The 25,658-nt window shown below is 41.2% G+C and overlaps 1 protein-coding gene across 3 annotated transcripts in view; it reads left to right on the top strand.

Moving 5' to 3' along the window:
- Window positions 1–25,658, top strand: part of trip4 (thyroid hormone receptor interactor 4) — a 183,337-nt gene that overhangs the window by 86,813 nt on the left and 70,866 nt on the right. The window contains exon 13 of one of the 3 annotated variants that reach the window (XM_054771302.1): window positions 1–25,658. This exon is cut by the window's left edge and continues 11,450 nt beyond it. The exons of the other annotated variants lie outside the window; for them this stretch is intronic. The gene's annotated coding sequence lies outside the window, so the exon portion shown is untranslated. 3 annotated transcript variants of the gene reach the window in all.

Genomic DNA, 25,658 nt, shown 5'->3' with positions numbered 1-25,658 from the left:
AGACAGGGTTGGACGTTGGACAGCACAGAGGCGCTAATCATGGCAGCACAGGAGCAGACCTTGAGCACTAGAGCAATAGAGGCCCAGATGTACAACACCAGGCAGGATCCCAGGTGCAGGCTGTGCAAAGAGGTCACTGAAGCAGTCCAGTACCTAATAGCAGGGTGTAAGATACTGGCAGGAAAAGAATACATGGAATGCCATAACCAAGTAGCCGGTATAGTGTACAGAAACGTCTATGCAGAATATGGACTGGAGACCCCTAGATCGCAATGGGAAACACCTCCCAAGTTGGTGGAAAATGAGAGGGCTAAGATCCTGTGGGACTTCCGAATACAGACCGATAAGATGGTTGTGGCCAACCAACCGGACATCATAATCATGGATAAGCAGCAGAGGACAGCCATTGTGATCGATGTAGCCATCCCCAATGATGGCAATATCAGGAAAAAGGAACACGAGAAACTAGAGAAATACCAAGAGCTCAAAGAAGAGCTGGAGAGAGCCTGGAAGGTGAACGCAACAGTGGTGCCAGTGGTCATGTCCAAGTGATGAAGATGGCTTCACAAAGGGCATAAACTGTCTGGAACTGATTGTCATTTTTTTAAACTTCCCTTGCTATCCATCCCCAAATGTTCTCTATGGAATTTAAATCAGTGGAACATGCAAGATGGTCCAAAAGAGTGATGTTATTCTCCCTGAATAAGTCCTTCGTCAAGCGAGCATTGTGAACTGCAGCATTGTCCTGTTGAAAAACCCAGCTGTTACCACACAGATGAGGACCCTCAGTCATGAGGGATGCCCACTGCAACATCTGCACATAAAGGCCCTGTCACACCTTAAAGATTTAGCCAGCTTACGCCAACGTATGAAAAATTTGGCCAATACGCTGGCGTACGTCGAATAAGTTACGTGTAAGTTTTGCATATGTTAACAGCACGCGGAAGCACGCGAGCATACGTCTAAGTCGTCCAAAAATGTTGTGTCTGCATAAAACCTTTCGACGTATGTCAACGTTTGATTCATACGTCCCGCATCCGCGGTCAATAAGTTATGCCATCGTTCACTTCGTTCACACACGTTATTTGTAAGTTATGCACTTATACTTAAACCTCATTAAGATCTAAATGTGCAAAATGCAAATTCTAGCAATTTTTCAATTGGTCTTAAGATTTTGATCAGGTCTGTATATCGATCTAACATAATTTAAAAGGTAATCAATCGATTGCATCGATACTAGGAAATGAAGCATTAGATTTAAGCACGGCAGGTTTTATATGGACGTAAAAGACGTTAAATCTTACAGTCTGCCTGTCGGTGACATCATCGTCTTCCGGGTATGTGGTGGTCATGGGAGTTGTAGTTGACCTGTGAAAGACCGTTGATTTGCTTCTTTTTGTCAGTTCATTCACTTCATTCAGTATTCATATTTAACTCGTCTGGACTTATTTGAAACTCCTTTTAAGTGACATTTTGGAGGACAAAATGCAAAGTAAGGACGTTTTGTATGCCTCTGGATGGTATGGTCCAGTAGCAGTGACGCTTAGTGACGTCATCATCCAGCACGGCGTGTCCAGGTCAAAACAGAAGTAGAATGTTCCAAATACAATTCCTAAATACAACACTGTGCGTGTGCGCTCAGTTTAGAGAGTCCGTGGGGGACGTCCTTACAAATGCATTTCATTTCATTCGTATCCAGAAAAGTACAACTTTAAGCCTTTCAAACTCAAGGATTGGCGCTTCAGGACAAGATAAAAGGTATATAGGATATAAATTCACTATAATATCTGTGTGCAGATGAAATGTAATTAAAATCTGATGTTGCACAATATGTTAATTTGGCCCCGGAATTACTGCATACATGCAATTAGTAGTGTGGCATGGAAACAAATACAGCATGTTGCTGCACCATTATTACACTTGATTTTTTTTGCTGGACTTTTTGATTAATCAAAAAATTTTAAATGAATACTCTGCTGACTTTTAAAACGAACTTCAATTACAAATTTGAATGGTCCTTACACACACTGTTTGACCCAGAGAGACTTATGTGTATGACTTTCTCCGACGCTGCACATGTATTTTCTATTCTTCCTTTCACCTGGTCCTTGTTCACAAACGTTAATGCTGTGAACAAGCATTAATGCACAGAGGTGAGGTTTAATAACGTTAACTATCTGCTGCTGTGCGTTTTCTCTCTGGGGGTGGATGAGTTTCGCCTTGAGTTCCTCAAGGCTCTGGACTTTGAGGGACTATCTTGGCTGACACATATCTTCACATATCTTCTGCATGGAACATTGCCTCTGGATTGGCAGACTGGGGTGGTGGCCCCCCTTTTCAAAAAGGGTGACCGGAGGGTGTGTTCCAACTATAAGGGGATTACACTCCTCAGCCTCCCTGGGAAAGTCTATTCCAGGGTCCTGGAGAGAAGGGTGCAACCATCCGTCGAACCTCGGCTCCAGGAGGTGCAATGTGGTTTTGCATCCCGGTCGCAAAACACTGGACCAGCTCTACACCCTTGCAGGGGTACTGAGGGGTAAATGAGAGTTTTCCCAACTGGTCTACATATGCTTTGTGGACTTGGAAAAGGCATTGGGAGTACGGGATTGGTGGCGTGCTACTACGTGCCATTCAGTCCTTGTACAACTGGAGCAGGAGCCTGGTCCGCATTGCCAGCAGTAAGTCAAGCCTGTTTTCGGTGAACATTGGCCTCTGCCAAGGCTGCGCTTTGTCACGGATTTTGTTCATAATTTTCATGGACAGAATTTCTAGGTGCAGCCAAGGTGTCAAGGGATCTCATCTCTGCTATTCGCAGACGATGTGGTCCTGATGGCCTCATCGGGCTGTGACCTCAGTGTTTATTGGGGTGGTTCACAGCTGAGGGTGAAGCTTCTGGGATGAGACTCAGCACCTATGTCTGAAGTATGCCCATTTTTACCTTATTTAATTAACAGAACGATAAATGACAGGACAGTTAAGTTAACATATGGCACTATCTTTTTGACACGAGATTAACGTGCGCACGTCTTATTTGAACCTCGGCCCACACCGTAGTTTGAGGAAGTAGCTGTGACAATGAAGCCACAAGCAGGAACAAATATTGAGCAGAAATGGACAAGGAAAAGGTAATTTTGATTGGTAAATTAAGCTTCAAAGCACTGGCAGATTGCTCTCACCTGCCAGAAAGAAACGAGCTGCGAGAAAGTACTGAAGCACTGCCGGTATTTTTTATTCTCATTTATGTAGTGGCATCTTGGCATACAAGTGTCCCAACGAACGAGTGTTTTTTAGATGCGAGCCGTCCCTCGAGATGGGTACGAGCTGCTAATTAACGCCAGGCATAGCCGAGGATAGCTATTTGGGGGCTTATGTCATGGTACCATGGCTTAAGAGCTAGCAATGCCAGTATTAGCAGCGACTACAGTATCACCGGGAAAGATCATCAGTATAACATGCGTACATTATAGCTATCTGATTTATGTTATTTATTATTTACTGTGTAAAACTAAGACAACATCAAGTTAAAAGCACGAAATGAATACAGACCTACCATCCACCAGTATGAGCCTGGTCTTTCAATGTTATTGTTTTTCAGGGAGGTTGTTTGCTGAACAAATATGCACATTAGCACTCAATAAGGTGATCAAATCTTATGTTTGTGCATTCCCATATAGTATCAGCACATACTGTATGAGGTGAAAGAAAAAGGGTAAAAATACAGTATAGTTAGTCTATTTTGACAGCATGGGACAGAGTTACATGGTGCATTCAAGGACCGTCAAACAAAATGGGACAAAGCGCTGAAAGAGATTTACATCCCTACTTATAATAGATAAAAACTTATTTATAGCTGCGATTATGTGTGATTAATTATGATTTAACTATGAACAAAATGTGATTAATCACGATTAAACATTTTAATCGATTGACAGCCCTAAATTGTATGTATTAACAACTCCAAATGAACTGAAGATGTCAATCAATCTAAAAGATACCACACAAGTCTAAATATCCATTTGTCTAACACTAGTCTCTTTTAATAGTAGCAGAACATTTTAATCATACTTTAAACCATGTTATTATGAGCTAAAGGGGTTGTGTTCAAAAACATCACGTAATTTAAGGTAAATTTACTTGTTTTTTTTCCTACATACTTAAATGTAGCAAATTGTACATCCAAATTAAGAGTTACGAAGTGAGTGATAAGAATATCCACTTCATGTTTTTCTTATCTTCCTGTTTTCAAACACACACACATTATAAAGCCCTTTTTTAAAATGTTTAAAATGTCCCTGAACGCGTCCCTCGTTGAACGATGCATGTCGTTCCCAGGATGAAGGGATTAGATACATGTGTGAGTTGGAGATACATACAGTATATGGTGTTGGAATTGTACTGCTGTTGATGTGCTCAGGTCACAATAAAGTTATCAAAAAGTATCACACTCTGCATGCTTGCTCCGGTGCGCATGCGTTAATTACACCAAAAAAAATTAATTATTGAAATACATGTAAATGAGTTTCTGCCGTTACCGCATTATTTTTAACAGCCCTAGTAGAAACCTTTCATTTTCATCATACAGCATATTAGTTGTTGTCCGATGACAATCATGTCCACACTTTTGACCATTTCAAATAACTGTACTGTCCATATTGTCCAACTTCTGTCAATACCCGTGCCCGCCGGCTACGTGTGATTATGTCGTGGTTTTATTGAGTATCTTTACTGGCTGATGGAAGACTCCATCAAACATAAGTGCCCACTTTCCGTTTGTGAAAGAGTGTAGCTTAACAACATGGTCAAGGTAACCCGATGCTGTTATAATCATATTTATAAAGCAAGTGACAACAAGTCTGAATAATACATGTGTGATGTTTTGATCTGGTCTTATTTCACTGAGCCTGAGTCTGATTGATGCTTAAATGTCAAAATTGGGTCAATAAAATTGCTATTATACAGGGTCAGGCAAATTGATCTGACACATTTGTAGATTAAATAAGAGGCAAATAAAGTGAAGAAACAAAGTGTTTTTATTTTCGAAAAGTACATATAAGACCAGCTTGAAACACGATCTTGTTATGGGTTACCAACTTCTGAGCTACTGGATCTGCATTGAATGTGTGGACAATAATGAATCCCATTTGACTGATTAAATTTTTAAAACATAATGAATCAGAATGGCATTATATGTACTTTTCGAAAATAAAAACACTTTCTTGTTTCTTTACTTTATTTGCCTTTTATTTAACCTACTAATGTGTCAGATCATTTTGCCTGACCCTGTATTATGAATTATGCTGATGTCAGAGTAAAATGTCATTGTTCTGCTTTGGTGACATGACTTTTGTGGAAGTGTATTGCGACTCCCAGTTTGCAACTATTATTTATAGGAAGTCAGAGATGCACTAGTTTAGACATTAACATTTTGAAATGTTAAATGTACATGTGCACCATTCACTGAAGCCTGTGAAAAGATTGTTATCCCGGTACAGTAGATCCTGCCATCATTCCCGGACCACCTGAAAATGGCCAAAGGCCATGTGTAACTGGTGACATTGATGAAACTGATGCCCATAAAAATGTCAATTTTTGACATACGGTTCGCTCCTACTCCCCCTCCAAACCCACCTGCTAACTTGACGTTGACATTGTCCTCCGATTTCGGACCAACATTTGCAATAAGAGTGACCGTTGTAATTACAGTGGTACCTTGGTTAACGTCCGCTCTGGTTAGCACGTTTTTCCGTTAACATCCAACATTTTTTCTAAAATTTTGCCTTGGCATGCGTTCGCCCGTCCAATATACCGTCCGCTTTGTTTACGCCGCAATCTTCGATCATGCGAAACCTTGTGCAATGCACATTGTTGGTGTACATTGTCGCCACCACTTCTTGCATCCGTTAAGCAGTCATGGTGTTATTACACTACGCAACAGCAGGCATTACTCTTGGCTTCATTAATTCCATTATTTACAAAGGACCTACTTGAGAATTCCCCCTAACTTGCTCCAAGAGGTGGTGGAAAAGTTAAACCATTCATGTGAATGAGACACGCTGTGATATGCACCACCCGCATTGTTTGCACATAGGTTGCGGTGCATTTGCGGTGCTTTTATGGATTTTACATTCGTCAAATTTGACAGCAGCAGTATATTTCTTTGGTGAACAAATTGCTCTGATACAGTATGGTTGGGGTCCTTATTTGTCCAAGGGTGTCTACTACAGTTTAAAACTGTAAAACTGTGCATGTAAAAAGCCTTCAACAGACCTCTCTGCATAGATTTTTTGTGGCATGAGTGCGGAAATAGTTTTTTTCTTTAAAAAAAAAAGGGATTCCCCTCCAAGTATAATCCTTCCCCTATAATATGTGTTTCATGTTAACATTTTTGGGTGTCTGGAACGAATTAATTGGATTTACATAATTTTCTATGGCAAAATTTGCTTTGGTTAAAGTCTGTTTTGGTTTGAGTCTAACCCTCTGGAACGGATTAATGACTTTAACCAAGGCATGCAATGTTAGATTCGATTCACCTTCAGAACCCTCCCCTTTTCTCTTCAATATGCCTCACACACTTACGAAACACATCTCAAAGTTTAAAATGTAAAGGCACTCTCCACTAATGGATGATAAAGTAATATGATCCATGAACAGATGGAGTCAGAGTAACAGTGTACAAGTTATATAGTTTCACTTTTCCATCTTACAGCAACTATGGTGCATTCAAGGATCACCAGACAAAGTGTGAAATCTCAACTCTTGATAAAAAACATGATCAGTGAAGCATACAGACATAAACATGTAAAAATTGTCAACTTTCTTTTTAACAGCGGCACATGTATGCTGTACATTTTACATATACTATCACATATTTACAAATGATTACCGACTTAGTGTGAATGAGATGGGTTTTCTGTGAAACTATTTTCAGAGGGGGAAAAAAAAAACATTTCCAAATTGTGGGGCCGTGAATGCTGAATCGCAGATGTGGTGCACGACATCTGTCATACAACAGTGTTTTTGTAAAATACTATGAAACTTTTTTCTTGCTTCTCATCATCAGACTGCGACATTATATACTCATTAAATCCCAGCCATTTTTCAAAAGACAACCCCTTCAGTACCGGTCATTTTAGACGATTTTGACTGATCTTTGAAGGCACACAGAATATTGTATTCTATAGCTATATAAACATGGAACCTACCAAAAGAAAGATGAGACTCCCATCTTTTATCAGGAACAAAACGTTTGTTTCTACCTTTTTTCGTTCTTTATTAATCAGCAGAACAAACAGTAGGTAAGTTTCAGGAAAATATCAGTTCCCGACTAAAAAAGAGAAACAAGCTTTTTGTGAAAAGATACATTTCAAGTGTAACTTTCACTTTGACACAAATAGTTTTTGCTTTTGTGACAGCTCAAATATCTAAACAGCTACACCAACATAACACAAAAAAGGAGTGGTTTTACATCAAAATAACAATTTATTTACAAATATAACATCATGAAATACAGTGTTCCCTCGTTTATCGCGGGGGATGGGTTCCCAAAATAGCTCGCAATAAGTGAAATTGGCAAAGTAGCCAACTTGATTTTTTTTTTAACAATTATTATATATGTTTTAAGGCTGTAAAACCCCTCACCATACATTTTTTACACTTTACCCACACAGGCAATAACATTTTCTCACATTTCTTTCTTGTTAAAACATTTAAAAAAGTTCAAACATTTGTTTGAATTTTAATGATCAACCTACAGGTTGGACACAATTATTAAGTGACTCATGCGTATTTCACTCCTGTGACCATGCCATTTTGTTTTGGCGCAGTTCTGCCGTACTGTAGCATTTTTGTATCTTTGTTAAAAAATATTGCTGCAGTCCTCCTCCTGTTGTAGTCCTCCTCCTTCGAACTGATTATTCATTTACAGCATTCTGTAATGGCACCATATAACCGTGTTGCTTCTACATTTCTTCAGCATTTCTTCCAGAAGTCGAACTTTTTGTGCGATGGTTAGCATCCTCCTCTGCCTTTTTGGGCGCAGAACATTTCGTAGACATTTTGTCGGGACGAATTTGCAAACATACAAAGACTTGCAAGCTAGCAAGCAAATAAGCTAGCAATGACACAGGAGACATGACACAGCGGCACAAAGGAGATTGATTGACAGTGGTCTACAGCCAATCAGGACGCAGAAGACAATGGATGGTGCAGACATACGAGAGAGGGAAGAGAGAGAGACACTCAACTTCCCACAATGCAATTCTTGTTAAAGGGCCAGGCTTGGCCTGTAATATACAGGCTTGACCTATAATATAAAAAAAGAAGCACTAAAAAAATTCAGTGAAACAGCAAATCCGCAAAAGGTGAACCGTGAAAGAGCGAGGGAACATTGTATTTAAAATTTTCACATTTGGAACTTAACTGTGTGTGCACATGCGTGTGTGTGGGTGTGTGCATGTGTTAATGGTGTGTGCATGTGTTAAAATGTGCCTACAATGAGTGACCTTGTGCACGCTGCACTCCTCCACGCTCTTTCACTTTCTCCTCGTTGTCATTTGTGATTCTTCTATTCACATGATCCCTGCCCAGCTCATATCAAATGCACTTCTGCCATCTTGTGGCCGGCTTAAAAGTGCTCTGATTTTAAATGCATTAGTGGAGAGTTGCGTCATCAACTTTGTTTGCCTCTCGCGCAAAAAACGTAAAAGACATATACGTTGTTGAGGTCGAGTGTTCGGGTTTATAAAAATGTATAACTACGTCTTTGGTATTGAATGAGTTAATGTTGGGCACACAGCAGAAAGAAAACCATAGCAACATAAAAAACAAAAACATAGTAACATGAAGAATGAAAAACACAGCTGAAAAGTACAGACTGCTACCTTGAGCCCTCTGACATGTCTTAGGATGTCGCCTGAATGCACTTGTGAACAAGATCACCATCAGTAATTAGAGGATCTACAATTTCTGGAGCAATTGTGTGTGAATGTGTGCGCTGAATGAAGGGATGAAGGGGAGGAAAACAGAGTCACATTAACAACAGTGATGTAAACATTCATAAAAGTTAACATTCGCCAATAAAATAAAATGTACATAATGTCCACAAACAATACTAAGTAACTCCATCCTGTCCATTTACATACATAATAATTTATACTACAAATGATAAACTATTCCACATGCACATATATTAGTAAGACATAAGTCAAATTCCCAAAGTTTAACAACTGAAGTCAAAGAATTACGGCTTTGCTTCCAAAGAAAAGAATGACATCGTTAATGTTAGCATGCTACCACTTAGCATGAACATAGCATGATAGCACCCTAAACAATAACCCTAACTCTAACCCTAATCACCAAATAGTGGAGGCTTCGCAATTAACAATAAAAAACATGAGGAAAAAATTATCGGTTCCCAACGATTTATTTATTCCAAATATCCAGCTCTAAGAGCCGATTTGTTCGCAATCGCCACATCACTACGTGCAGCTTAGGAGTGAGAGACATCTTAGGAGGGACAATGATTTCAACATTCTATCTTGGAGGTGGTCCGAATAGGATGAGGAATGTAAGAAATACGGAACTTTCCCCATTAATTTTCAATGGGAAAAAAATCTCGGAAAATGGGGAATTGTGGAAAATGTGTAACTTAAAAAAATAATAAAAGTGCTCTGATTTTAAATGCATTAGTGGAGAGTTGCGTCATCGACTTTGTTTGCGTCTCGCGCAAAAAACGTAAAAGACATATACGTTGTTGTCGTTGTCATTCCCGAATGAGCTGAACAATTTGATGCTTGACTGGTGTGAATCAGTTGAAAAATGAAGGCGGCGTTAGCGGACACAAGACAGCGGAATAATAATAAATAGATGAAAAACGGCGGAGAATATTATAGTGTGAATGCATTTGAAACGCACACAATTATCCCTCAGAGGCGGTTGTCAGCCTTCTATCAGCTGTCAGTGTTTTTGCTCTGCCTGTTTTCAAAAAGAGCATTGGATTCTAGAGGTTTTTCCTCTCCCCTGAAAAGAAACAGACAGATGTAATAGCCATTAGCCTGGGGGAGAGACAGCACAGATGTGTCAACAAGGCTTGACTTTTACAGTCCAAGTGAAGTCTGAGCAAACAGTAGCTGTAAAGATACCTGTGTGGTTGAGCAGTGATCCAGGGATATAGTTGCATGGGTTTGCCCCAGGACTCCACACAGAGCGTGACTCTCCTTCTCATTACAAGAGTGGGTCAGACTAGCCCAATATCGAAAATAAATAATGCAAGGGAACACCTAGTGTTGCACCTGAGGGCTGCACCACACTGACAACAGCTGACCAAACCTTCACCTTCACGTATAAGTAGTTCAGCCTTTTATATGCTATTATATGCTATTTATACAGTATCCTCTTATAAACAATTATTATTTTTTTTATTCTTACCATCAGTTAGACCCACAACTAAGATAAGAATGCCCACTGTGAGAATGTATTGTTTTTTTGTCTTAATAACATCATGAAAACATCTATAGTGGAATAAGCAAGGCAAGTTTATTTATCGAACACCATTCGTGCACAATCTAATTCAAAGTGCTTTACAGAAAAGAAGGGTAAAATCACTTCAGAAAATCCATAAAATCATTATCCATAAAAAAATAAATAAAAATAAGGAGTGTAGATACTTTCATACTGTAAATACTTTCATTGTTAAATGCACAGTTGAATGCAGTTTAAGATTGGCAAAGTTGTGGATTGTCGCACATCTTCTGGAAGACTGTTCCAGAATTTGGCAGCATAAAACAAACGCAGCCTCACCGTGTTAAGTCCTGACTCTGGGCGCCCGCAGAAGCCCGCTCCCTGAGCTTCTCAGAGCCTGAGATGATTTATTTGGCTCTAACATGTCAGAGATGTACTTTTGCGCAAGACCATGAAAAGACTTGTACGCAAGCAGAGCTGTTTTAAAGTCTATTCTCTGAGCGATGGGAAGCCAGTGCAGAGACCTGAGTACTGGACTATTATGCCCATATTTCCTGGCTCTAGGCAGGATTCAAGCACCAGCATTCTGGATGTACTGCAGCTGTTTTACTGCTGGTTTAGAGAGCCCTGTGAGAAGGTCATTAGTAGTCTAGCCTGCTTGAGACAAAGGCATGGATTAGTCTCTCTAAATCAGGATTAGACACTTTTCCCTTTATTTTGACAATGTGTTTTAGGTGGTAAAAACCTGCTGATGTTATTGATGTAATGTGGCTGTTAAAGTTCAGGTCTGAGTCCACTATTATCCCTAGATTTGTAACCAGGTGATTAGGTTTTAGAGAAAAAGTCTCAAGGTGGCTAATAACACTTTCTCTTTGTTTCTGTGGACCAAAGACAATGATTTCAGTTTTGTCTGAGTTTAGCTAGAGAAAGTTGTTTTCCATCCACACACTGATCTGTTCGATGCAGTCACAAAGTAAATCTGCAGGACCATGTTCACCTGCCCCCAGGTACACGCAGATCTGAGTGTTGTCTGCATAGTTGTGGTTGGACACGTTGCAGCTGCGTATTAGTTGGCCTAAAGGAAGCATGTACAGATTGAACAATAGGGGGTCCCAGGATTGACCCCTGGGGAACCACACAGGTCATAGCCATTTGGTCTGAGACACAGTTACCAATTCCAACAAAGTACTCTGTCCTCCAGATAGGACTTGAACCAGTTTAGAGCAGTACCAGAGATTCCCACCCAGTTTTCTAACCTCTTGAAAAGGTCACACGGTCAACTGTATCTGTATCAAAGGTAGCGCTCAGGTCTAGCAGAACTAAAAGTTAGATTTTGCCTGCATCTGTGTTCAGACCGATATAATTTATCACCTTGATCAGAGCTGTCTCAGTGCAGTCGTGGGGCCTAAAGCCTGATTGGAAAGTATCAAACACATTGTTAGAGAGGAGAACGTCAGTAAGCTGTTGGTATACAACCTTTTCAAAGACTTTTCCCAAGAATGGCAGGTTTGATATGGGCCGATAGTTGTTCAGTACTGTGGCATCAAGACTGCTCTTCTTCAGAAGAGGCTTAATGACAGCTGTTTTTAGGGCCTTTGGAAATGTTCCAGTCTGAAGTGAGATGTTAACTAGATGAGTGAGTTGTGGGAGCAAACTGTTCAGCGCAGACTTTAGAAATCTAGTGGGTAACTCATCAAGGCAGCACGTTGATGGACCCAGACTGCAGATGACCTCGTTCAGTGTTTTGTCAATGACAGGTGTGAAATGTGTCAACTCGGGGTGTCTAGCTGGCTGCAGAATAGTTATTTATGTTGTGAGAATAATTGCATTTTTTATACTTTGAACTTTGTCATGAAAGAATATTGCAAACTCATTGCATATAGATGTAGAAATGAGTTGTAAGGGCAATTAACTAGAGGGTTTGTTAATCTGTTAACTGTAGCAAACAATACTTGACAGTTGTTGCTACAGTTGGTCATGTTTTCAGAAAAATAACTGTCACATCACATAGCTTTTCTTTGTAAAGCTTACTGCATAATGAACCTGGAGCTTTGACTTGCGCCATTTTTGTTCGGTTCTCCAGCACTCCCTTTTTTGCCATGACAGACACTTATTTTCTCCATGGCACCTTTTGCCTGTTTTTAAACCATTCTAACCGTGACAGGAGCAATGGTATCCAAAACATTTACAACACTTGATGTAGAAGATAATCAATGTTAGAACACGGGGTGTTTTCAGACCTCATTCTTGCCATAAACTGTGTCCCTGTACTGTCATGAATGAGTCTTCCCTGAACAACTGGACCCAACTTCCATTATGGGTGTAACAGACAGGTCCAAGAAAACAAAAAAGTGATCAGATAAAGCAATATCCACAACATTCACATTTGAAATAGCGACACCCTTGTAATGATCAAATGAAGAGTGTGCCCTTTTTTGTGGGTAGGCTCAGTCACCAAACATTTCAAGGACAGCAGTGAGTTCTTTAGCATGCATGTCATTAACTACATCCACATGCACATTCAAGTCCTCTGTAATGACCAAACAGCCAAAATCAGTGTACACAACTGAAATGAATTCAGTAAAATCGTCAATAAAACAAATCTGTGGTGGTTTGTAAATGGCAATATAAAGTATGGAAGTCTGTTTTAACACCATTTTGAAAGAAACACACTCAAAAGAATAAAAAAAGCCCAAATGACAATTTTTAGGTGAATATATTGTCTCAGACAATAGTCTGGTTTTGTCGTGTTTCAGATATCAGGTTGAAATGAGGAGGACTTAACTCAATCAGGGCAGCATTAGCTGTGTTTTTGTCAAGCCATCTCTCAATTAAAAACATAAAATCAAGATTGTAAAAGGAAATAAAATGATTCATTACAAATGATAATGATTAATGTTAATGATCTGACGTTCAGTACAGCATGTTTAAGATTAGCTACAGTTGAACTGGACGCTGTGTTCTTGCAGGGGATGTGGATTAGATTGCTTTGATAAGACAGTCTGTCTGTCTCTTAACTAATCGATGTGGTTTGACAGCAGTTATTGTTTTAGGCGAGAACACTCCCTCCCTGGGCCTCTGGTTGATATGAGGTTTAGCAACACAGAGGCCCTTAGTGTCCCTAGACAACAGCATCGACGCTGTTGAGAATACCAGCTATGGGCACCGATGGTGGAGGCCGAGCAGGGGGAGCTTTGGTTGGTGGAGTGGGCTGAGGAGGGAGAGGGGCCCGTTTCTTTTTTGAGGATAGAATCCTTGATCTTGCCAAGTCTGGAGTGAGGAGAACCATTTTAATCCCTGATTTCACCAAGCTTTCAAGACAGTCAGGAAATCTCATAGGTGATGGTGGAGACAGGAACAGTAGTGAAGCATCTCCGGAGGTTGTAGGTGCAGCAGGTCGGTCCCAGTCCTGTGGTGAGGCCTGTGGTGAAGGCGAGGGAGGAGCTGCTGCATCTGAAACCTGAGTTCTAGATTCTGGAGGAGCAGCCTTGGTTGCTGTGGCTAAAACCTTTGCTGGGTGCTTGGGTGGCGAGGCACTTCTCTTGCGCTTCTTCTCATCTCCCGGTGGCAGCACAAGATCTCATCCAGGCCCATTGTGATGCCTCAAAGCATGGAGGAGGTTATCTGTCAGTTGTCTCACGCCACACCACCTTTCCTTTAAACAGATACTCTCTTTGCCAGAAGAGATTGAAATTCCCAATGAAGTGCAGTCCTCTGCACTCTCAGATTTTGGACAGCCATGTGTTCAACTGAAGCAGCCGGCTGAATTTGTTCATCCTCCTGTCGATGTTTGGGGGAGGTCCACTGATGCTGATACTGATTGATATTGACACCTTATGAAGACTGTCAACTAATTCATTAAGTCCTTTTTTAAGGTTTCAGACTTTCTGGTTTCAGTTGCTTTCTGACATCCACTGCACCCACACGAACAATCAGATGTTTCACCCCCTGGTGTTTTGCCAGTTCCTCAGGTACCAGTTTTGTGATGTCAGAGACAGTGGCACTTGGATAGCTGAAAGTAGCTATTATGTTTATGTTAGATATGACTCCGTGTCCTCGAGGAATTCTGTGGGAAGTACTTCGGGAGTATCGGGTATCGGACCAGCTAATTCAGGCTGGTTCCCAGGTTCCTTGTATGACCAGTGTCAGAGTTTGGTTCGTATTGCCGGTAATAAGTCGACCCGTTTCCAGTGAGGATTGGACTCCACCAGGGCTGCCCTTTGACACCAATTCTGTTCATTATTTTTATGGACAGAATTTCTAGGCGCAGCTAGGGCGTTGAGGGGTTCCGGTTTGGTGGATGCAGGATTGAGTCTCTGCTTTTTGCAAATGATGTGGTCCTGCTGGCTTCATCGAGCCGTGAACTTCAACTTTCTCTGGATCGGTTCACAGCCGAGTGTGAAGCGGCCGGGATGACAATCAGCACCTCCAAGTCCATGGTTCTCGCACGGAAAAGGGTGGAGTGCCATCTTCGGGTCGGGGATGAGATCCTGCCCCAAGTGGAGGAGTTTAGGTACCTCGGGGTCTTGTTCACGAGTGAGGGAAGGATGGAACGCGAGATCGACAAGCGAATTGGTGCGGCGTCTGCAGTGATGCGGATTCTACATCGGTCTGTTGTGGTGAAGAGAGAGCTAAGCCGAAAGGCAAAGCTCTCAATTTACCGGTCGATCTACATTCCTACCCTCACATATGGTCATGAGCTTTGGGTAGTGACCGAAAGGACAAGATCGCGGGTACAAGCGGCGAAATGAGTTTTCTCCATAGGGTGGCTGGGCTCTCCCTTAGAGATAAGGTGAGAAGCACTGTCATCCGGGATAGACTCGGAGTAGAACCGCTACTGCTCTGCATTGAGAGGAGCCAGAGGAAGTGGCTTGGGCATCTGGTCAGGATGCCTCCCGGACGCCTCCCTGGGGAGGTGTTCAGGGCAAGTCCGACCGGTAGAAGGCCTCAGGGAAGACCTAGGTCATGTTGGAGAGACTGTGTCTCCCAACTGCCCTGGGAATGCCTCAGGATCCACCGGGAGGAGCCGGACAAAGTGGCCGGGGAGAGGAAAATCTGGGCCTCCCAGCTTAGGCTGCTGCCCCCGCGACCCGATCTCGGATAAGCGGTAGAAGATGGATGGATGGCTCCGTCTCCAAGCACCGGAGTATCTTTGACCTTGACACTTGGCGCAGTTTTTCTTCATGGTGATAGTTTTTTCTCTTTTTATTATAAACAGTCACATTTGGCTCTGACAGTGGTGCAAATTTGTTTGTTAGCTTTGTTTAAGATGCTGTTACATCTCCATAGCGACTTGGCTTTGGCTTAGCACCAAGTCTATTATAAGTGTCTTTACAAAGTCTTGGAAAAGACACAGTATCGTTTAGGCTATACATAACAGTTTGTTCACCCTTTCCTGTGGAGGTAAATGTGGACATCTTACTACTGGATTCCACTGGGAGCGTTGGAAGTCCTTTTTCAGTTTCTCAGGCAAAAATCCTTGCTTGTAGCGCATACATTTCTTGCTGATATATCTAACAGCTTTCACAAGGAGACTTTGTTTGGATTACTCCTCCGGGCACGTTGAGAAAGCCGCTGGCTTGTCATCACTTAAAAGAAATTAAATAATCTCCAAGACTTGGGGAAAAAGAATGATTTCAAAGTGAAAAAAGAAGTAAGGGCAAAAGCAAGCAGGAGCAAGCAGGGACACGTCTGTGCTTGACAGAAGCAGGAAGCAGAATTCTGCTTACAGTTCAACAGTCAACACCCCTGGAATTGGTTGATTTAAAGGAGACCTACAGTATTATACTCATTTTTGGACCTTTGTATTGAGTCTGGACTACTATAGAGCAGCTACATGCGATAACCCACAAAGTAAGCTTTCTAGATCTTCCAGACTCTGCGCCTCTTCCTTGGGTTTCCTGCTTCCTGCCTAAACGTTCTGTGTAATTTACTCCACCCCTGGTCCTTCTCCAGCCTCCCTCCAAGCTCACGCTGCTGTGATTGGTCACACTCCCAAGTGTTACCGAAGACATCCAGACAGCTGCCGAACCTTACTTTCTTATTTTGCTGGTACAGTAATTGATAGTAAACGGTAGGGATGAGCGAGTACAACACTATCTGTATCTGTATCTGTTCACCCATCAAAATTATCTTTATCCGTATCTGTACTCTGAATGGGAGGGGCATAAACCGGAAGTAGGTGTGGTTTAACCAGACATGGGTGGGGCTTAAATCGGTACATTATTTTATTTCTGAAATTAACATGGATTGATCAGAAGTTGCTATATTTATTGTTTATTATTCAGCTATATGTGTACTGTAAGACTTACTAGTTTTTAGTATCAACTCTTCTACAACTTGAATTTTTTTCTTAGCTACTTGATTCTTTTTTGTTTTATTGTTCCAGTTTTATTTTATATTTTATTTCTACAATTTGCTGTTCACTGGCCTATAAAAAATGAGGTTCACAAATGGCCTGCTCGCCACACTTTGGACATCCCTGATTTGCGTATTTCACAGGGAGGGGGAGTGTTAAAAAAATTAGTGTCTCCATGCTGTGTTTTTGTAACACTTTCACTAAATGATCCGCGCCACAAGCAAAGGCTGGCGGCAGGTACCTCCAAACTAGGTATTTTAGACACGTTCTGTAAAAAAAACCAAACATTCTTTTCAGTGAAGTCAAACTCCTTTTCTCAGTGTCAGCATCACTTATAGATTTTGAAAAACCAGGGTGAAAAAGCCTGCATGTTAGCTTTCCAAAGAGCCCTAGTTCAGGTGCAGGTTTAAATTTAATTTGGGTATGACATTTTTAGGCAGTCTACCAAAACTTTATCTACTATTATCCATTTTTAATCATTTAAATGGATGCCTTCTGTCCTTATGGCTGCCAGCCTCCAACCAGAAAAATGTATTTATTTTATCTTAATTTGATCTCTGTTTCTCTAAGTAGCTGTAATGAAAAGTCCAAGATGAAAGTGCTAATTAAGCTGCAGAGTTTGTTTCTTCAGTATACATTTTCTGTCATTGTTCTCTCATTGGCCCTCGCTCTCTCTGTATGTTTAGCTTGATCTTTTCAAATTTATTTCCTACTCCATAACCAGAGGCAAGAACCCTTGACTTACTGCCCCTACAGCTGCCGCCAAGGCAGCCATTTAAGTTGTGATTAAAAATTAATGGTTGAGTGAGAGTCAGCAAAGAACAGAACAAGGGAGGGCAGCCTAAGAAACGGGCAATGCTTGAGCAAGCGGGAAGAGCAAGCCCAAGCAGCAGCAGCTGCTCCCTAATAGAAGATTGGAAAGTCTCTCCACAATTCTGCTGTGTTTAACTGCTCTGCTCACACCCCACCATGAATATTGCATTACGGCACTACAGGGCCTCTTTGTGTGACCTCTGACTGAGTGTTGAGCAGAGTTATAGCAATGGAGCTCAAGCATCCACATCAGGCTTGCCCCCATTGGCACACCATACAAACTAGGACCGACTTTATCCCTGAATAATCTCGAGGCACATTCAGAGGGATACTTGTTTCATTGTCCTAACGACAGATAACCCTAGCCCTAACCACCAAATGGTGGAAGTTTTGCCTTTAACAGTAAAAATGACAATGTTAATATTAGCATGCTAGTGCTAACATGCTATATAGGGTTCTACTCATGTAAACAGCTAAAATGCTACTATGCTAATGTTAGCATGTTAGCAATGTTTTGTTCTCATGCTAACACCTAGCATAATAGTCCTAAGTGTTTATATAAATGTCTACTTGTGAAAATGGATAAAAATGCTAGTATGCTACTGTTAGCATGCTAGCAATACTAACATGCTAACTGCTAGCGTGCTTGCACGTAGCATGATAGCATTGTAAACGATAACCCTAACTCTAACACTAACCACCAAATGGTGGAGGTTTCGCCTTTAACAGTAAAAAAAAACATCAGGAAAAACTAATGGTTCCCAATGGCTCCCAACAACGCGAGCCGGCTCTTGTAGTTAATTTCAAAGATCCGTCTCTGAGAGTTGATTCGTTCGGAATCGACACAGCACTACGTGCAGCTTAGGAGTGACAGACACTTTAGGAGGGGCACCTGAGGGAATCTTCAAAGAAAAGGCCCACATTTTATGGCGTAGACCAAAAATCTTTGCAAAACAAAATGTGGAATTGTGGAAAATCTGGGATGTTTTTGAAAAATCTGAATACATTGCTAACTATTCCCAAATGAGCTGAACAATTTGATGCTTGAATGGTTTGAATCGGTTGAAAAATGAAGGGGCAGCTAGGGTCCCAAAAAATAATAAGAATAAGAATATTAAGAATATTAAATAGAAAAAAATGGCACATAACAATGAGGGTTGAATAATGTTGAGTGTAACTTAATATTCTGTAGCCACCATAACAAAATATTATGTCCAATTGCATTTCCAATGAAGAATTCATTCAGTTGGTTTCATTGTGTTTATATTTGTGCATTTGTTTTTTGACTGCTGTTTTCTGTTATATGTACACAGCCACAGTGTAGTAGGGGTGTTCACACTTTTTCAGCCTGCGAGCGACTTTTAAAATGACCAACTCCCAAAAATCTACCTCCTACTATAAATATAGAAAACATATATTTACTATATTTATTTTTAAAAATGTAGTATGCAGTATTGTATGTATTAGAGGGGGGAATCTCTGGCCACCTCACGATTCGATGCGATTAGGATTCAGAGGCCTGCGATGTGAAGATAAAACGATGATCGATGCATCTCGATGCATCTTTTTTTTCTGATCAATAGTTTGTCAATTTTTTTTATGTGTAATTTTTTTTTGATGCAGTTTTTTTTTTACTCACTGTACTACTAAAACAAAGCATATTTGTGATGATCCACAATTAAATTAATACAAAACAGATGAATTTATTTCCATTATCTTAATAATTGGAACAACATATTTCCCATTGTACAGAACCAGCAGGAAAAGTCAGTTGCGGCAGTAGCAGCATTCATAAAATTAACACAAACCAGCATATTCTGAATAACCAACATTGAAAAAATATGCCATTTTTCATAATTAAATAATAACGATTTCTGAATTCAAACTAACATCCTGAGCATAGAATATCTGACAAAAATAATATTTTTGCTGTATTGCAAAGCCAAAAACAACTTTCATGCAAAATATAGATTACTGTACCAGAAGTTCACATACAAGAATAATGCTTGCAGACTTCAGTATATTATGAATAACCCAAAAAAAAATAGAATGCCCTTATTCACAAAAAATACAAATGAATAGGTTAATTGGAGACTCTAAATTGTCCATAAGTATGAATGTGAGTGTGAATGGTTGTTTGTTGTTTGGTTATATGTGCCCTGCTATTGGCTGGCGACCCCTCCAGGGTATACCCCGCCTGTCACCCGAAGTCAGCTGGGATAGGCTCCAGCATGCCCCCGGGACCCTAATGAGGAAAAGCGGCATAGAAAATGGATGGATGAATAGGCCACCTGAAATGCCTCTGCAACATTATTGAACAGCTCAGCCATATTCGCACCCGTATGGCTCTCATTCATTCCTGTCGTTTGTAGCAAATGAGACACTAGCTTCCAGTCATCAGTAATGAAGTGCACTGTTACGGCGACATAACAGCGCCTTTTCCGAGTTGGGTGGAAAGTTCGTGATCACTTGCTCGATGGTTCTCTGGCCAGCAGGAACTTCAGCTGGCTGTTTTTCCTCCCTCGTTCGAGTGGAAACATGCTATGTGGTTTTTCATATTTGTCGTGTTCCCTCTTCTTTTCCTTTCGGCTTTTCCCTTCAGGGGTCGCCACAGCGAATCATTTGCCTCCATCTAACCCTGTCTTCTGCATCCTCTTCTCTCACACCATCTACCTTCATGTCCTCTTTCACTACATCCATAAACCTCCTCTTTGGTCTTCCTCTAGGCCTCCTGCCTGGCAGTTCAAAACTCAGCATCCCTCTACCTATATATTCCCTATCTCTCCTCTGGACATGTCCAAACCATCTCAGTCTGGCCTCTCTGACTTTATCTCCAAAACCTCTAACATGTGCTGTCCCTCTGATGTACTCATTCCTGATCCTATCCTTCCTGGTCACTCCCAGAGAGAACCTCAGCATCTTCATCTCTGCTAACTCCAGCTCTTTCTCCTGTCTTTTCCTCATTGACACTTTGTCTTTAGACCAAACAACATCGCTGGTCTCACCACAGTTTTGTACACCTTTCCTTTCATTTTAGCTGAAACTCTTCTATTACACATCACACCTGACACTTTTCTCCACCCGTACCATCCTGCCTGTACACACTTCTTCACCTCTTTTCCACACTCTCCATTGCTCTGGACCGTTGACCCTAAGTACTTAAAATCGTCCACCTTCTTGATCTCTTCTCCCAGTAACCTCACTCTTCCACTTGGGTCCCTCTCATTCACACACATGTACTCTGTCTTACTGCGGCAAACCTCCACCTCTCTAGCTTCTCCTCCACCTGTTCCCTGCTCTCACTGCAGATCACAATGTCATCTGCAAACATCATAGACCATGTAGATTCCTGTCTAACCTCGTCTGTCAGGCTGTCCATCACCATAGCGAACAAGAAGGGGCTCAGAGCTGATCCCTGATGCAGTCCCACCTCCACCTTGAACTCCTCTGTCACACCTACAGCGCAGCTCATCACTGTCTTACAGTCCTCATACATGTCCTGCACCGCTCTAACATACTTCTTTGCCACTCCAGACTTCCTCATACAATACCACAGTTCCTCTCTGAGCACCCTGTCATAAGCTTTCTCCAGATCTACAAAAACACGATGCAGCTCTGTCTGGCCTTCTCTGTACTTCTCTATCAACATCCTCAAAGCAAATACTGCCTCTGTAGTACTCTTTTTTTTTTTTTTTTTTTTTTTGGGCATGAAACTATACTGCTGCTCACAAATGCTCACTTGTGCCCTTAGTCTAGCTTCAACTACTCTTTCCCATAACTTCATTGTATGGCTCATCAGCTTTATTCCTCTGTAGTTGCCACAACTCTTCACATCTCCCTTGTTCTTAAAAATGGGCACCAACATTATCTAACATCCTGTTGACAACCCAGTCAGAAACTCTACTGCCACCTCTCCTAGACACTTCCAAACCTCTACAGGTATATCATCAGGACCGACGGCCTTTCCACTCTTCGTCCTCTTCAATGCCCTCCTCACTTCATCCTGACTAATCTTTGCTACTTCCTGGTCCACAAAAGTCACCTCTTTTAGTCTTTGTTCTTTCTCATTTTCCACGTTCATCAGCTCTTCAAAGTACTCTTTCCATCTTCCCATCACACTACTGGCACTTGTCAATAGACTTCCATCCCTTTCCTTAATCACATTAACCTGCTGCACGTCCTTCCCATCTCTGTCACTGTCTTGCCAACCTGTATAGATCAGTCTCTCCCTCCTTACTATCCAACCTAGCATACCAGTCATCATTAGCCCCTTGTTTGGCCTTTGCTACCTCTACTTTCACCTTACGCTGCATCTCCCTGTACTCCTGTCTACTCTCCTCTGTCCTCTGTGTGCCACTTCTTCTTAGCTAACCTCTTTTTCTGTATACACTCCTATACCCGTGTTCCCAAAATATTTTAAGCTTGCATGACATTTACAAAGTGCCGTTTACGCAATCGACCCAAACTACTTTGGCAATCTGCCAGTAGCTCGCAATTGACGTAATGGGTACCCCTTGTGTAGATATTATATGGTTGAACTTGACTGGTCAAAGTTAAATTGCATTGTCATCATGGTGAACGGAGCTCAAGTAATATTGACTGTCCTTCTTCCCCGCTTTTAAGTTCACTGAATATGTGCTCCCTATTCCCTTTGACTTTACAGCAATACACTCAGCGTTCTTTGTGATACCCAACGATGATGTATGCCTGTACAAAAGGATGTAATCTAAGAATGTCAAGTGTTGGCTATCTCCGTTGCAATATGCTTTTGGCCAACTCCCTTTTGCTGCACACTGTTCTTTCCGTTTATCCACACTTCTTATAATCTGTTAATTCTGTCCTATTTCTTCTGCTGCCATCACTGTGTTTGCTTGAGGTGGTATTTGCAATGCTAATGAGGCAAGACAGCAAGTAATGGGTGGTCGGGAAAATATGCTGCCTGTAAAGATGGTGATAGGGTAAAATGGATTTCTGTAGCACTTCATTATTTTACTTACGTTGTCATTATATCATTATTGCTAAGACTCAGAAGTTGTAGCGGTAGTGATCCGGAAACATTTTTGAATGTTAGTGTTGGTTGAAAGAAGCACAACAAAATGATTTACAATAATATTATACAAAAGTTTATATACTAAACCTCACTTTTACAATACTTTTGTTCAGAAGTGAACTTTTGAGAGTGTGTATGAGTGAAAAATGATTTGGACTCAAACAGGCTGTCACTCAGCACTGATATTGTGGTTTCAGTGTGCACCATTTTTGAATTTTAGGAAGTACTAGGCAGCTTCCACGTCACCTGGCAATAATACTCCCACTTTAAACCAACCACTGATTCTAAGTATCTTAGACTCAAATAATTGGTATTTATCTTAGAACTCTCCCATGTAGGCTGTTTTTGCCCAGTTGTCTTTCTTATGGTGGAGTCATGAACACTGACCTTAACTGAGGCAAGTGAGGCCTGCAGTTCTTTAGATGTTGTTGTGGGGTCTTTTGTGACCTATTGGGTGAGTCTTTGCTGCGCTTTTGGGGTAATTTTGGTTGGCCGGACACTCCTGGGAAGGTTCACCCCTGTTCAATGTTTTCGCCATTTGTGGATAAATGGCTCTCACTTACCCTTTTCCATTGTAGTGAACTTTGGTGTTGGATTAAGTTCGAGGCCAGGGTGGAACCATGTTGTCTGCAAACTGACTCGACACTAATTTCATTTTCAATTGTCCTGGAGAGCCAAGTCATTACGTAACAGGGGTTACGCCAATCAGGAAATAACAGGACATTTCAAGTGTTGACCATTTTTTAATCAAAATACACAACTCACTATAGTCCTTGACACCGCCCACTATTTACAGGTAAAAATATAAATATAAAGGTGCAAAAATGTCAACGAAGGTGAAAAATGCAAAACATTTTAACATAAAGATTTAACATAAAGATTGCACGCTTCGGGTTTGTGCGGAGCTCGTAGCGAGGGGAGGATGATCCTTTTCATCACCTTTGCTTTCTGACAGAAAGTTAACAACATATTAAACCAGAACAAAGTTTCACAATGAATGTTACTTCTTACATGACTATAGTTGTACAGTGAAACTAGTTTGCTGCCATACGCACAAATGAGAAGGGACGGGTGGTGAGGCTTTCATTCATTCGACAATAGCAAGCTAGCAGGCAAGTGTTTACACCCAAAACTGTGCTGTGAACTTTCAATTTAACGAATATAACTTATGGCAGTCCTTGCAGGTCTGCCTTGTGCCTGGGGCTTCCTCTGTGATGGCCTCCAGGTTTTGGTGAAGTTCTACGGGTGTTGTAGTATTTAACGCACCATCAAGCTGGCTTGCCGGTCTGTGGCCCAAAACTTTGTCGAGCTCCTCAAAATAAGGCATTTCTCTCCTCTGACCACTGCCACTCCTGCCTTGGTCCTTTTTTTATATTGTAGTCCTTTAATATCTTGAGTTTGTTGTTATTTTTTGGAAATCCCGAACAAAATCCGCAGCAGCCATCTTGCTTCTGATGCATTCCAATATTGGCCGGGTTCTTGTCACCGTTTAAAATTTCTTCTGTACTTTTCCGATGTCCAAATGGACAAGAGAAGTGCTGATCTGAAGTGCTGTATGTTTTGCAAGTTTTATCCCCGACTACACCCACAATGTCGACGAAACCTTCTGCACCGTCAAAGGCACCTGCGGTCGCACCCAAAATGCAGAGGAGGATGCTAACCATCGCACAAAAAGTGCTTCTGGAGGAGGAAAATACGACGACAGGAGCGATATGTTTTAACAAGGATACACAAACTAGGCATGAGCGAGTACACCACTATCTGTATCTGTATCCACCCATCTAAATTATCTGTACTCGGAGGTGGGCATGGTTTAACAGGAAATGGGTGGGGCTTAAATCAGTACATTATTTTAAAGTATGAAATTGACATGGATTGATCAGAAGTTGCTATATTATTGTTCATTATTCAGCTATATGTGTTCTGTGTATGTGTGTAAGCGATCTGTAAGACTTCTTCGATTTTAGAAGGGCTGTCAAAAATAGTGTGTTAACATTGGTAACTAATTTATTTCATCCATCTATCCGTCCATCGATTTTCGATGCCACTTATTAGGGTCGCTTGGGTATGCTGGAGCCTATCCCAGCTAACTTTGGGAGAGAGGCGGGGTACAACCTGGACTGGTCGCCAGCCAATTGCAGTTTATATCATTAATTACATAAAACAGTTTAAATAATTTATTTAACGCATACGCATCTTTTTTTTATGCATACGCATCATGGCAAGCCACTGCTCGCTGTTATGACGACCGACAGCAGCACAGTGTAGCTCCCCACAGAGTCTTTCGGTCCTTCATAACTTTATTCTGACCTGAACACATCAACAGCAGTGCAATTCAAACACCATATATGTATTTCCAACTGTAAACAAACTAAATAAACGTCTCTACTCCATTCGTCACACTTCCTTGTTGTTACTAGACAGACCAAGAAATGCATTCACAGACACTGCGAACATCAGTCACATCAACGTCTTTATGATGCGCGTATGTGGGGTCTAAATCGGCTCATCAACATGGTGCTTGCGGTCACCAGGTGGCCCCTCAGGACCACATGAGTCACCTGCCAGCCTGTTCTAAAGATACAGGTAGCTCAAATAGTACCACTTGCGAGCTGCATCACATTTTTATTGGTTGCTATTCTTGTTTAAATCACACTTACATGTAAACTGGAAATTACAGTATATTAAAAAAAAACACAAACATTTGTACCAAAGACTGTTTTAGTAGTGCACATTCTCCTTTTTTCCTTTTCCAAGTTTGCTTCTATAAATGTGAGTAACTTGGTTCATTCTCATTCATTAAATGCTACACACTGTTTGCACTGTGATATTGTATGCGTTGTATGCCTTAAGCATCAAGCCACCGAGCTGGTCACTAACTGCTGAGCTAAGCCAATTCATTATATTGTTAGCATGCTATTTCAATGTGTTTAGTGTGCTGCTGCTAGATGAGATGTTATATTGCTGTGCACTTGTATA

This window comes from Dunckerocampus dactyliophorus, chromosome 3 (genome assembly GCF_027744805.1).
Source record: "Dunckerocampus dactyliophorus isolate RoL2022-P2 chromosome 3, RoL_Ddac_1.1, whole genome shotgun sequence".
NCBI lineage: Eukaryota > Metazoa > Chordata > Actinopteri > Syngnathiformes > Syngnathidae > Dunckerocampus > Dunckerocampus dactyliophorus.
Note: the sequence above shows the minus strand (reverse complement) of the source record. Positions and strands in the feature narration are given on the sequence as shown.